The sequence below is a fragment of the Eublepharis macularius genome, chromosome 2, assembly GCF_028583425.1.
Source record: "Eublepharis macularius isolate TG4126 chromosome 2, MPM_Emac_v1.0, whole genome shotgun sequence".
Classification (NCBI taxonomy): domain Eukaryota; kingdom Metazoa; phylum Chordata; class Lepidosauria; order Squamata; family Eublepharidae; genus Eublepharis; species Eublepharis macularius.
This window is the reverse complement of record NC_072791.1, coordinates 36,542,199-36,554,005: the sequence shown is the minus strand read 5'-3', so window position 1 is coordinate 36,554,005 and position 11,807 is coordinate 36,542,199. Positions and strand designations below refer to the sequence as shown.

At 49.2% G+C, this 11,807-nt stretch overlaps 1 pseudogene; it reads right to left on the bottom strand.

Annotated features, from left to right (window-relative positions):
• Positions 1–3,837: 3,837 nt before the first annotated feature.
• LOC129323366 (uncharacterized protein K02A2.6-like) lies at positions 3,838–5,231 on the bottom strand (annotated as a pseudogene).
• Positions 5,232–11,807: the final 6,576 nt, after the last annotated feature.

Sequence of the window (11,807 nt, the reverse complement as noted above, 5' to 3'; positions counted from 1 at the left end):
TGAGCTGGCTACCTGAACCCGGCTTCCACTAGGATCAAACTCAGGTCTTGAGCAGAGCTTAGACTGCAGTACTGCAGTTTACCACTCTGTGCTACGGGGCCCTTAAAGTGGAACTTAATGGGATCAATAGGATAAGGCATCTAATAAACAACGTTCTAGGACGAGGATTATAAAAAACTGAAACAAGCATGGAATGGTAGACCTGATACAGAATGCGGATACAATGCAGTAAAAAGGAATTACATCAGTAGATACAATGCAAAAAATGGAATTACATCAGTAGAAAATAATGCAGTGATAGCAGGATTTAAAAAGGCAAACTCCATGTTGGAATTATTATGAAAGGGATAGAAAATAAAATGGCCTATATTGTAATACCCTTGTATAAAGCTATGATGTGGCATTTGGAATTATTCTGGTTGCTATATCTATATCTGGTTGCTATATCTTAAATAGGATATTGCAGAGCTGGAAAAAGTGCAGAAGAGGGCAACCAAGATGATTATGATAGGTACTGGGTAGACTCCAACACAGGAACTCCCAAAGGGGCTTTGCACTTATTTTTGGATTTTGGTCTATTCCAAGGTTTACAATGCATGTGTATCAAGCAGGCTGGAGTTCCAGTAAAATTCTAGCAGCCATAAGCATTCCCACATATGAATAAAGAAAGGAGCCCATTGTGCAGAAAAGGTCTACTTGGAGGCAATCATATTAACCTCCTCTCCACTTAAGATTCCAACAGTGTCCCACTGAGATTAGGGCTAACCATAGCCTTAATGCATGGAAAGATCCATCAGTCAATCACCCTTATCATAAACCCATCAGCTCTCCCAGACAGAGCCATCAGGCAGGCACTCCTGGTCTTTCGTCTACTGGGATCACCAGCTGCAAATATCACTCCCACCTTTTCCTGCCAGTACACTTATAATTTGTCTCTCATCACTTATACTTTTCCCGCCTAGCAGTTAAAATCCAAACTGACCAATACAATTCAAAGTTTTCAGCCTTAGTCCAATTCCAGTCCAAAAGGACCATCTCAATGGTAGATGCTCATCAGTGCATAAAAACAGCAAAGACTCCTCAAGTATTTTGCTAGCAGGGACTTCGAGTGAGCCTCACACTTCACCTCCTCACCAGCTGGGATCAGCTGATGCGTTATTTGCCTCCTTTCCCCCAGATTCTCCAGAATTTCTTCTACCTTCAGGATCAGGCTCATGTTTTCCTCCCCTCCCCATTTTATTGCCCCTCATGTAGCTACTGTCCAGGTGTCTTAAAGCCAACTAAACATGACTGTGAACACGTGGCCACCATGTGATCACTGCTGACATTTTGAAGTGTTTTGAAAATGCTGTGAGGGCCTGGAGGGCCATGGCATGGAGTTGTCCCCTCATGCTTTTTAAAGTGCTGAAACACCTGTTTTAGCACATTAATAACAACAAGAACATTCAATTTATATACTGCCCTTTAGGACAACTTAATGCTACGCTCAGAGCAGTTTACAAAGTGTGTTATTTTATCCTCATGACAATCACCTGGTGAGGTGAGTGGGGCTGAGAGAGATCTGAGAGAGCTATGACTGACCCAAGGTCTCCCAGGTGACTTCAAGTGGAGGAGTGGGGAATTAAACCCAGTTCTCCAGATTAGAGTCTTGCTGCTCTTAACCACTGCACCAAAGTGGTTGAGTGGCATCCTTGAATTCACACAGTTGCATTTAGTTTGGCTCTTGAATGTTCTTATGATAATACTTAAGAACAAGTAATACACCCTGTGCATGGTGGTACAGTTCACAGTCCATTTGCCTTTATAAGCAGCTTCCTGAACCATTCTGCTTTAGTACAATCCTGTTAAATTTATAGAAAGACCCTCCTAAATAATTCCATTTTACATAATTTGCAGAATGACAGAAGCATAGGAGACCTGTGAATCTCCTCATGCAGGCCATTCCACAAGGAGGCCACAACAGAGAAGGCACGTGTATGGATTATTGTTGATCTTGGCCATTGGTAGGACCAGACCTGCCGAGGGGCCTGATTGGTTGAGCAAAGTCGCAAATTCTGGCTTATTCCCTCAAGCCATTTTCATGTGCTTCCTGAGATGCCAGGATGGAGCAAAGGCAACGAAACCAGCATTTGTCAAGGAAAGCCAAAATAAACCATGGTTTCATGTTGTCCGGGGTTGAGCATTCCAACACCCTGGACTTGTCACAGCCTCCTTACCTGAGGGCTGATGGCACCCCGATGGCAGACTCAGGGCACCCAGAGGACCCAGGGAAGGCAACACAGCTCCAGCCAGCAGCAAGTGTGGGGTGGGGGGAAGAGCCGGCTGCAGAGGCCAGCCAGGGAAGTGCAGTCCCATCCAGCCCCAATGGGCAAATAGCACATGCACCTACTGGGGCAACAACTTATGAGCAGAGGCAGAAACGGCCAAGGTGCATCACCTGGAAAGGCTCTGCCAGCCCTACTCTGTGAGAGAAGATGGAAAGGCAGGGAGGAATTGGAACAAGGGGAGGAACACCTGGGAGCCTCCCCAGCTGGGTGACACCCAGCCACGCCCTGCAGGGAAAGGCAGAGGAACAGGGAGAGGCCAGAATGGGAACACCTGAGGGCATACCCAGCTGGCGTGCATTAGGCAGCGAGGCTAGAGGAAGCCCTATAAAAGCAGACTCAATAGAGGGCTTGTGGTGGGTTGTGTAGGAGGAGCTGGTGGGAGAAAGGAAATATGAGGATGCAAGGAGGAAAAGGAAGGTTGGAGAAGGAGGGAAGGGAGAGAGCTGGCTGGATCAGGTTGAGCGGGCCAGTGGGTGGACTGAGAGGGAGCCTGGGTGATGTATACCACCCCTCCTTCCACAGAGCAGGGTCCTGCAGTATCCCCAATGTCCCCCCAGAGTCAGAGTCAGGCACCCCGGCGCCCAAAGCAGCAGCACCTGGGGCAAGCACTGACACATGTCTGAACTGATTTTCATGTAATGTATGACTGCACCAGCATTATTTTTATGATATGTTTTACATATGCTTACATGTGCTCCTGTTCATCTAGAAAACAACAGATAAAAACAATCATGTTGTGTGAAGTCTGTCTTTTGTCATCTATCAATCAACTTGGAGTCTACATTAGCAGTGACAAGATCGGAGGTCCCAGGGTGCCAATTTATGCAGCTGTGTGAGATACTTTTCAGTTTGTCAATATTATGTACTGGGCTTCGCCCCACAAGTGATTTCAGCCAGACAGTGACTTCAGCTCATAGCATGGTTTATTGGTACAAGAGAAGAACAACAGGCCCCCGAGGGGGCCACAATATATACACTCCCAACTCCACCCCATATCCGTAACTGCCCAATAAGAACATGGGCTCTAGGATCCTTCATTTGCATGCACTAGACAAAAGGCAACATGTTCACTTGATTGCAATTGGTTCATGCCCAAGGACTAACAATTGGTTGCTGATATCCCAATTCCTAATAGGATTGGCTATCTGAGGAGCCTTGTTTCCCTCGAAGCTAGCCCAATACCTAACACCTCTCCCCACTAAGCTTGGGGCGCCCCACTCCACACATAGTCTCCCCGAAAAGCAGGCGGATGGCGAGCCCACTGGGACCTGCGCAAACCTTCAGTGTTCTGGTCCCCCGAGGCCGGTCCCTCTGCATCGGTTGCAGGCTCTCCCACAGGGCTGGAGGGGTTTGTCTCGGTGGCACCCACGGTGCTGGGTGCCGTTGGTAGCTGGTTGTGGCCTTCCCGTGGCCCATCCAGGTGGCCCTCGGTTGCCGCGCCAGCTACCTCCATAGTCCCTGTATAACAAGGGGGCAAGTTACCGTCCCGTTCCGGCTCTCGCGGTGGCCATCATTTCCACAGCTGGTCGATGTGCCGGCGGTGAATCTTGCCCGTGGAGTCAGCTACTTCGTAGGAGACAGGTCCGGTGATCCTGGTGATGGTTGCTGGCATCCAGACTGGCCCGGACCCGTAGTTCCTAGCATACACTCGGCCACCCGGCTGGAATGCTCGGGGCGGGTCAGGTGCCTCTGCCTCTCCCTTGGCGTCGGGTGCGAAGTCTGGGTGCAGCTGATCCAATAGGGTGGTCAACCTCCGCCCCATTAGTAGCTCCACTGGGTTCCGGCCCGTCGTGGCGTGGGGAGTGATGTGTTGATGAAGTAGGAGCTACGCCAGGCACTGGTTGAAGTCCCCATGGCCTAGCTTGCACAGCGACTCCTTTGCAGATCTCACCATGCGCTCTGCTTGCCCGTTAGTGGAGGGATGGAACGGCATCGAAGTGACGTGCCGGATGGCATTGTTCTCTAGGAAAGTTTGAAATTCCCATGACGTGAACTGGGCGGCGTTGTCTGACATGATGGTGTCCGGCAGTCCGTGTGTAGCGATCAGGCGCCGCAGGGCACAGATGACAACTCCCGAAGTCATGGCTGATACTGGAACAACTTCCAGTCCACCACGACTAGGAAAGTGTGTTCTTGGAAGGGGCCCACAAAGTCTATGTGGAGCTGCGACCATGGCATTCGCATTGTCTCCCAGGCTCGCACCATTGCTTGCGGCATTTCGGGCCGGGCTTCTTGGCAAGGCTGGCAAGTCCGGACCCATCTTTCCACCTCCATGTCTATTCTCAGCCATCACACATAGCTGCGGGCCAGCGCCTTCATCTTCACTATCCCTGGGTGCCCCACGTGCAGCGCCTCTAGTACCTGCTGGCGCAGCTTGGGGGGGGGGGATGACCCTGCTCCCCCAGAGTAGAAACCCTTTGTGCACTGACAGTTCATGTTGGCGGGAGCAAAATGGTCGGAGCTCAGATTCAGCTTCCCCCGCTGGCCACCCCCTCCACACCCAGTTGAGGACCTGGGAGATGGTGCGGTCCTTGGCAGAGTGTGCCGCTATGTCCGAAGCCATGAGGGGGGGGGCTGTGGCAAGTCTTCGATCTGCATGACCCCGTGAGCCGGCGAGGGCTCCTCGGCAGGCTCCGGCAACGGCAGGCGGCTGAGGGCATCGGCATGCCCAATGGCCTTCCCCGGCCTGTAGGACAGCTGGTAGTCATAGGCGGACAGGAACACCGACCAGCGCAGCATCCGGGGCGACATCACCTGCGGAGTTTGCCGGTTTGCCGCTAAGAGGCAGAGGAGAGGCTTGTGGTCCGTGGTTATCTCAAACGGCCACCCATAGAAGTAGTCGTGGAACTTCTTGACTCCTGCGACCAGTGCCAGGGCCTCCTTGTTGATCTGCACGGGTGTCATGAGTCAGCCCCAGCCTCGACTGGCCACCTTACCTATTGCCTCAGAGTCCTCCTCAGAAGATGAGCAGGAAGGGCCAGCAGGATCTTCTTTAGAGTCAGAAGCCCCTGCAGAAGCTATTGGAGAGGAAGAGCAGTCAGAAACCACTGCTGCTGCTCCAGAGGGAATTCAGCAAGAACAGCCAGAAACCTCCACAGAGGCCGTAAGAGACAAAGACTCCCCCAGGGCAAAAGCGAAACCCGAGCACCTGGGGCCAGCTGAAAGGAGGAAACTTAGAGATAAGACAGCTCTGCTGGAGAGACGAAGGAGTGGCCGTTTACAGGCACAGCACCGAGTGGAGCTGTTAGAGAGAGAGGCAACAGCTGTTCCTCATTAGGACAGCATAAAAGGGAGACGCCGAGGAAACCAAGCGTGGAAGCAACTCAGCTTGCCACTCCCTGCTACCAGAGCCCTACGCCTGGACGCTCTTGCCTTGCCTTGTGCCTTGCTCTACTGCTTGATTGGACTTTGACCCCGGCCTGCCTTTTGACTACCCTTCTGCCTGCTTCTCCCTGCTTCTCCCTCTGACTGGCATATTGGTCCAGACACTTAGCCTGACTTCTTGACCCTGGTTTGCTGCCTTCTGGGCTACTGACCTCCTGCCTGCAGTGCCCAGCCCTGTGCGCAACAGCGTAGTTCCTCTTGGTTTGCGACAGGGATCATGAGAAGTAAGCGATAGGGGCCTCCCGGCCATCTGGCATCTGGTGGCTCAGCACCCTTAACCTCTGGCCTATGGGGTCCCATAAAGCTCAATCTTGTGCCCCATACTTTTCAACATCTATGTGAAGTCACTGGGATAGGTCGTCCAGACATCTGGGCTGCCTTGCCACCAATATGCAGATAACACTCAACTCTTTATCTCATGCTTCCAAAATAACTCTGGGAGGCTGTTGAAACCACGAATAGATACCTGGAGGCAGTTTGGGAATGGATGAGGACTAACAAACTGAAACTGGGCACTACAGTTGGTACAGAATCCTGTGGCCTGAAGATGGCAAGGGTCGTAGGTAATATCGCCCCACAGTCTTGTTCTATCAGCACCGGATCCTAATTTGCTTCTGGGATCAATTCACAGTGCTTGTATTGATCTTTAAAGCCTTCTACAGCTTGGGCCAACATACCTTAATGACCACCTTGTTCCACCTACCCCCCTATATTCTGTTCTTCTTTGAAAGGCCTCCTGCAGATGTCCCCACCATCTGAGGCTAGACAGGTGACAACCTGAGAATAGGCCTTCATGATGGTGGCACCAAAACTCTGGAACTTCCTCTCCAGGAAGATTTGCCTGGATACTTCTATTGGTGCCTGCAGTCAGAGGGTGAAGATTTTTTTTTTGTTGGCCCTTTTTATTGGCCCACCTCCCTGAATGTGTGTTTGTCTGTTTATATGCTTTTATCAAATTATTTTAGATATACTATATTTTAAATCCTGCTTTAATGCCTTGATGTTTGCCACTTTGGTGACCCTATTTGGGTGGAAAAGCGACATAGAAAATAAAGTAATTCGGCCCTCCCAGACAGCAGACAAAGGCTGCTGAGGATGGGGGCCATTTTTGCAGCTACGGAGGGAGAGAGCGGCTTCCTCCTCCTTCCATAGCGCGGGCTTTTGTGGGGGCGGGGCTAAGCCTTGCAAGGCAGCCCTGTCTCCCTTTAGTCTGCGCAGTTAGCTTTGCATGCTCAGCCCACTCTCCCATCCCTTTACCAGTGCAGGAGAGCCAGTCGCCGTTTGTCGGGGCCAGGTAGGAATTTTTTCTTCTTTCCCCGCATTGGCTATGAGGGAGAGGAGTTTCTCGCCTACCTTGCGCTGTGTACTGGTTTGTCTTAGCCACTTATGGTGGTGCTGTAAATAGTTGGTCATTTGGCAGGATAGAGTTGGGAAAAGGGAGCAGGACGGCGAGCACCTTTGGCATATCCCCACTAGGGGGATTGGGGTCTGTCATGATCGGCTGGTGGGCTTCATGGTGACCAGCTGAGAGGGCAGACCTCTGCTGCAACCCCCTGTAAAAGTCCTGTCACTCGGGCTGTATGGCGGAGTGGTTGGAACTAGGGGTGTGCAATTCGGGTTTCTGAAACCCAAAAGAAACCCGAAACAAACTTGTTTCGGGTTGTTTCAGGTTATCCGAAACGTTTTGGGAAACCCAAAACGTTTCGGGTTAATCGAAAGAAAATAACCCGAAACGTTTCGGGTTGTTTCGGGTTTTACACAGCAGGGGGGCACACCAAAGGGCATGGCAGCAGTATCTTACACAAAAATAACACAACTCACTTCACATCAGAGAATCACCCAAACACAATTGCTGTCAAAAACGGTGAAGTGGGTTGTATTATTTTGTGTAGTACACTGCTCTCATGTCCTGTTGTGCCCTCCTACTGTGTAACCTAAAGCTGTTCAAGAAATAAAGTGTTTTTGACAGGAATTGTGCTTTTGTGTTTCTCTGATGTGAAGTGAGTTGTGTTATTTTTGTGTAAGATACTGCTGCCATGCCCTTTGGTGTGCCCCCCTGCTGTGTAACCTAAAGCTGTTCAAGAAATAAAGTGTTTTTGACAGGAATTGTGCTTTGTGATTCTCTGATGTTAAGTGAGTTGTGTTATTTTTCTGTGTGGGGGACTGCTGGTGTAATGTGTCATAATGCTTTGCCTACTTGTACTTTGAAAGGGAGAAAATAATTTTTTAAAAACTTTATTTTGTGTTGTTCGTGTTTTATTCTTTGTTGTGCAGTTGGTTCCCATCATAGGGAACAATGGGGCATCTCTGTAGGTGGTGGGAGAATTTGAAGGAGGGTGTCTGTGGTTCAGGTGCTCTTTCACAGGGACCAGCTGGCACTCAGAAGTGTGCCCACCATTGTGACACCCCTGGGCTGTGCAGAATTGCCCAGGGAAAGAGAGTTTAGAAGTTCCCAGCATAGGGAACAAAGGGAGAGGGCTGGCCTTTGCCAGCCTGTTCCTGGGGTTATGGGTGTGGGGCTGCTGGGGGTGGATTTGGGTCTGTGAGGGGCTAATGTGGGGATTTGGGTCTGTGTGTGGCAGCTGGGGGGGAATTGGGTTTGTGTGGGGCTGTAGGAGGTGGACTTTGGGGGCTGAGAGCACCTACTTGGGAGCAGGCTCAGCCTTGGTGGGGGGTGGGAGGAAAGGTGGGAGAAGGGCCCCTGAGGGTTGGGGGGCATTTTGCATGCAAAATGCCACCCCTGGCAAGACAAGCCTCCCCCAGCTGTAAGTAGTAGAGAAAAGAGCACCTACTTGGGGAGGCCATGAAATGCCCCCCCCAAGTGGGAGCAGGCTGTGCCTTGGTGGGGGGTGGGAGGAAAGGTGGGAGAAGGGCCCCAGAGGGTTGGGGGGCATTTTGCATGCAAAATGCCACCCCTGGCAAAGGAAGCCTGCCTCTTCATTTTTTCCCCATAGGAAATAATGAAGAAGAAGATGAGCAGCAGCAAGCTAACAATATGCTCACCCTTCCCTTTCTTATGCGAGGATAGGGGGACCTGGTTTGGGGGGCCATAACATGGCCCCCCAAAGTCCAATCGGTCTGAAACTTGGGGGGTTGTTAGAGACGGGTTAGAGGAAGGTCCCCACCAATTTCGGGATGATTCGGTGGGAAAATGCCTCCCCCAGGCGTCCGGGAAGACGGAGGCATTTTCCCATTGAAAATGCCGAAAGAAAGCCGAAACAAGCAGAAACAAACCCGAAAGCCGAAAGCTTTTGCCTGTATCTGAAACAGATTCTTGTTTCGGGTAAACCCGAAACAAGAATAACGAAACAGTGTGCCTTTGCTCACCCCTAGTTGGAACTTCAAGGGGGGAATCATTTGCCTGACTGGATGGGTTGCAGCCTTGCACAGGGATGGCTCGTGCCTGGGGCAGTGGGGGTTGCCCAGACAGGTCAAGGCAGCAGTCCTGGCGTGGACGCCGGGCTTGACCTGTACCACAGATAGATCCCTTGCCGTATTTATAGTTTGTTAATTATTTAATAAAAATGGCCCTTTAATACCCAAATGCCTTGTGTCTGCCTCTTTATTCCTGACTGGGGGTGCAGATACGTATAACAGTAACATATAAAGGGAGGGAAGCCAGCTGGGTGACCTTGGCTTAGTCACTGCTTCTCGTAGCTCTCTCAGTCCCATCCACCTCACAGGGTGATTGTTGTGAGTATAATAATAACACACTTTGTAAATTGCTCTAAGTGTGAGTTAAGTTGTCCTGAAGAGTGGTATACAAATCGAATGTTGCTGTTGTTACTTTGTTATTGAAATGAGGACCTTCTATAATTTATATAAAAGAGATATTATGAGTTTAAGTTCCATTTTTGTGTCTGTATGGCCCACAGTCCTCCAAAAAGACAGCTGCTGTACTGGTGCATTTTCATTGATAAATTGACTTGAACTTTAAAAAAAAACACGAGTATGTAATTTACATGTTGGCTTCTGTGAGCGATGACTCACACAATGAACAAGGACTGGGCCTCCATGTAAAGCCCAAAGGCAAGGCATACATCATGCAAATGTGACCTTTTAAAAACAAATTAGGAGTGTGATTGTTTGGAAAAGATAATTTGGATTGTGAACAACAAGCCTACCAATCCCTTTAAAAATTCACCAAACAAACTAATCCTTTTAAAAACTGGAATGGGGGCTTCACATAATTCAGGCCACATTCTGCTTCTGAGGCTGAAGAGGGGGGTGATTAGGGGGATAGAATTCTGGGGACCCAGGCCACTCAAAGGGTCTATGGCATCCTTGCAAATCATGTTATTTGTTCTTATGTGAAGTTTAGGTTGTGTCTGGGTTGTTTTAGACAGTACCCAGAGGGAATCTTTTTCAGCAGGCCTGTGATGGCTCTTGGTTAACATGAACTCTTGAAGTGGCCTCATAATGAGCTGGAACTTATTCATTCTCATATACTCATACTCATATACTCAAGTGTCAGATAGGGTCAGAAGTGTCTTCTCCAACTGACAGCAACTCTCTAGGGTGTCACCCAGAAGTCTTTCACATCACCTGATCTTTTTACATGAAGATGTTCTGGATTCAATCTAGGACCTTCTATATGCAGAGTGGATGCTCAGCCACTGAGCCAGGGCAGTATGGAAAGACCACAGGTACTACATCACAGTTGTTGTTTCTCCCTGTGATGGAGATTGAAGTAAACTGGGCTATAACAACAACAACATTCAATTTATATACTGCCCTTCAGGACAACTTAGCACCCACTCAGAGTGGTTTACAAAGTGTGTGAGGTGGGTTGGGCTTAGAGAGCTCTTAAAGAACTGTGACTGACCCAAGGTCATCCAACTGGCTTCAAGTAGAGGAGTAGTGAATCAAACCTGTCTCTCCAGATTAGAGTCCTGCAGCTCTTAGCCACTACACCAAACTGGCTAGGCATTTCCAATCTGGGAAATGGTGCAGGAGGGAGGAGGTCTGGTATCTTCTCCTGTATCATTCCAGCAGCTGCTTTTCAAGAGTCAAATAGTACACTAAAATGTAATTCAGGGAATTCTAACATTACATGTGGTTAGACTCTCAGACAGTTTCAAGTGCTCAGGGATCTCACATATACCAGTTTGGTGTAGTAGTTAAGAGCAGCAGGTTTGATTTCTCTCTCTGACTCTTGAAGCCAGCTGGGTGACCTTGGGTCAGTCAGCTCTTCCAGAGCTCTCTAAGTCCCACCCACCTCACAGGGTGATTGTTGTGGCGATAATAATAACATATGTATTGTCGAAGGCTTTCACGGCCGGAGAACGATGGTTGTTGGGGGTTTTCCGGGCTGTATTGCCGTGGTCTTGGCATTGTAGTTCCTGACGTTTCGCCAGCAGCTGTGGCTGGCATCTTCAGAGGTGTAGCACCAAAAGACAGAGATCTCTCAGTGACACTGAGAGATCTCTGTCTTTTGGTGCTACACCTCTGAAGATGCCAGCCACAGCTGCTGGCGAAACGTCAGGAACTACAGTGCCAAGACCACGGCAATACAGCCCGGAAAACCCCCAACAACCATCAATAATAACATACTTTGTAAACATACCGAGTGGATGTTAAGTTGTCCTGAAGGGCGGTAAATAAATTGAACACTGTTGTTATTGTTATTACTGTGATTCAGTTCACACTGAGAACTTCATGACTGAGCTGTACTCCTTTGAATGCAAGCAGGAGCACTGCACAGGATATAAACACTCTTCTGTTCCAAAAATATCCTGTACATAGAAATGTCAAAGAGAAGACTTTCCACCTCATCTTTTCTCTTGTATCTGGATTTCAGTGTGGAGGAACCAGCATTCAGTCACATGTGGGACTGGAATAATTATGAAACAGAAGGTTTCACTTGGGTACTGCTTCAGCTTTTTTTTTGTTTCCATCTAAAACGCCTTATGATAGTTACCTTGGAGAAATACGAAGTTTTGTTTTTTGTTTTTCTCTAAGAAATTGAAACACTTGACCTGCGAGTGATGAGGTTTTTGATGTGCCGGTCCAGCCTCTATCTACCTGCTGTCTCCTGGCTGTCTCCAAAACTGCTGAGCCATCTGACAAATTTGTAGTTTAAACTGGGGAATGGCA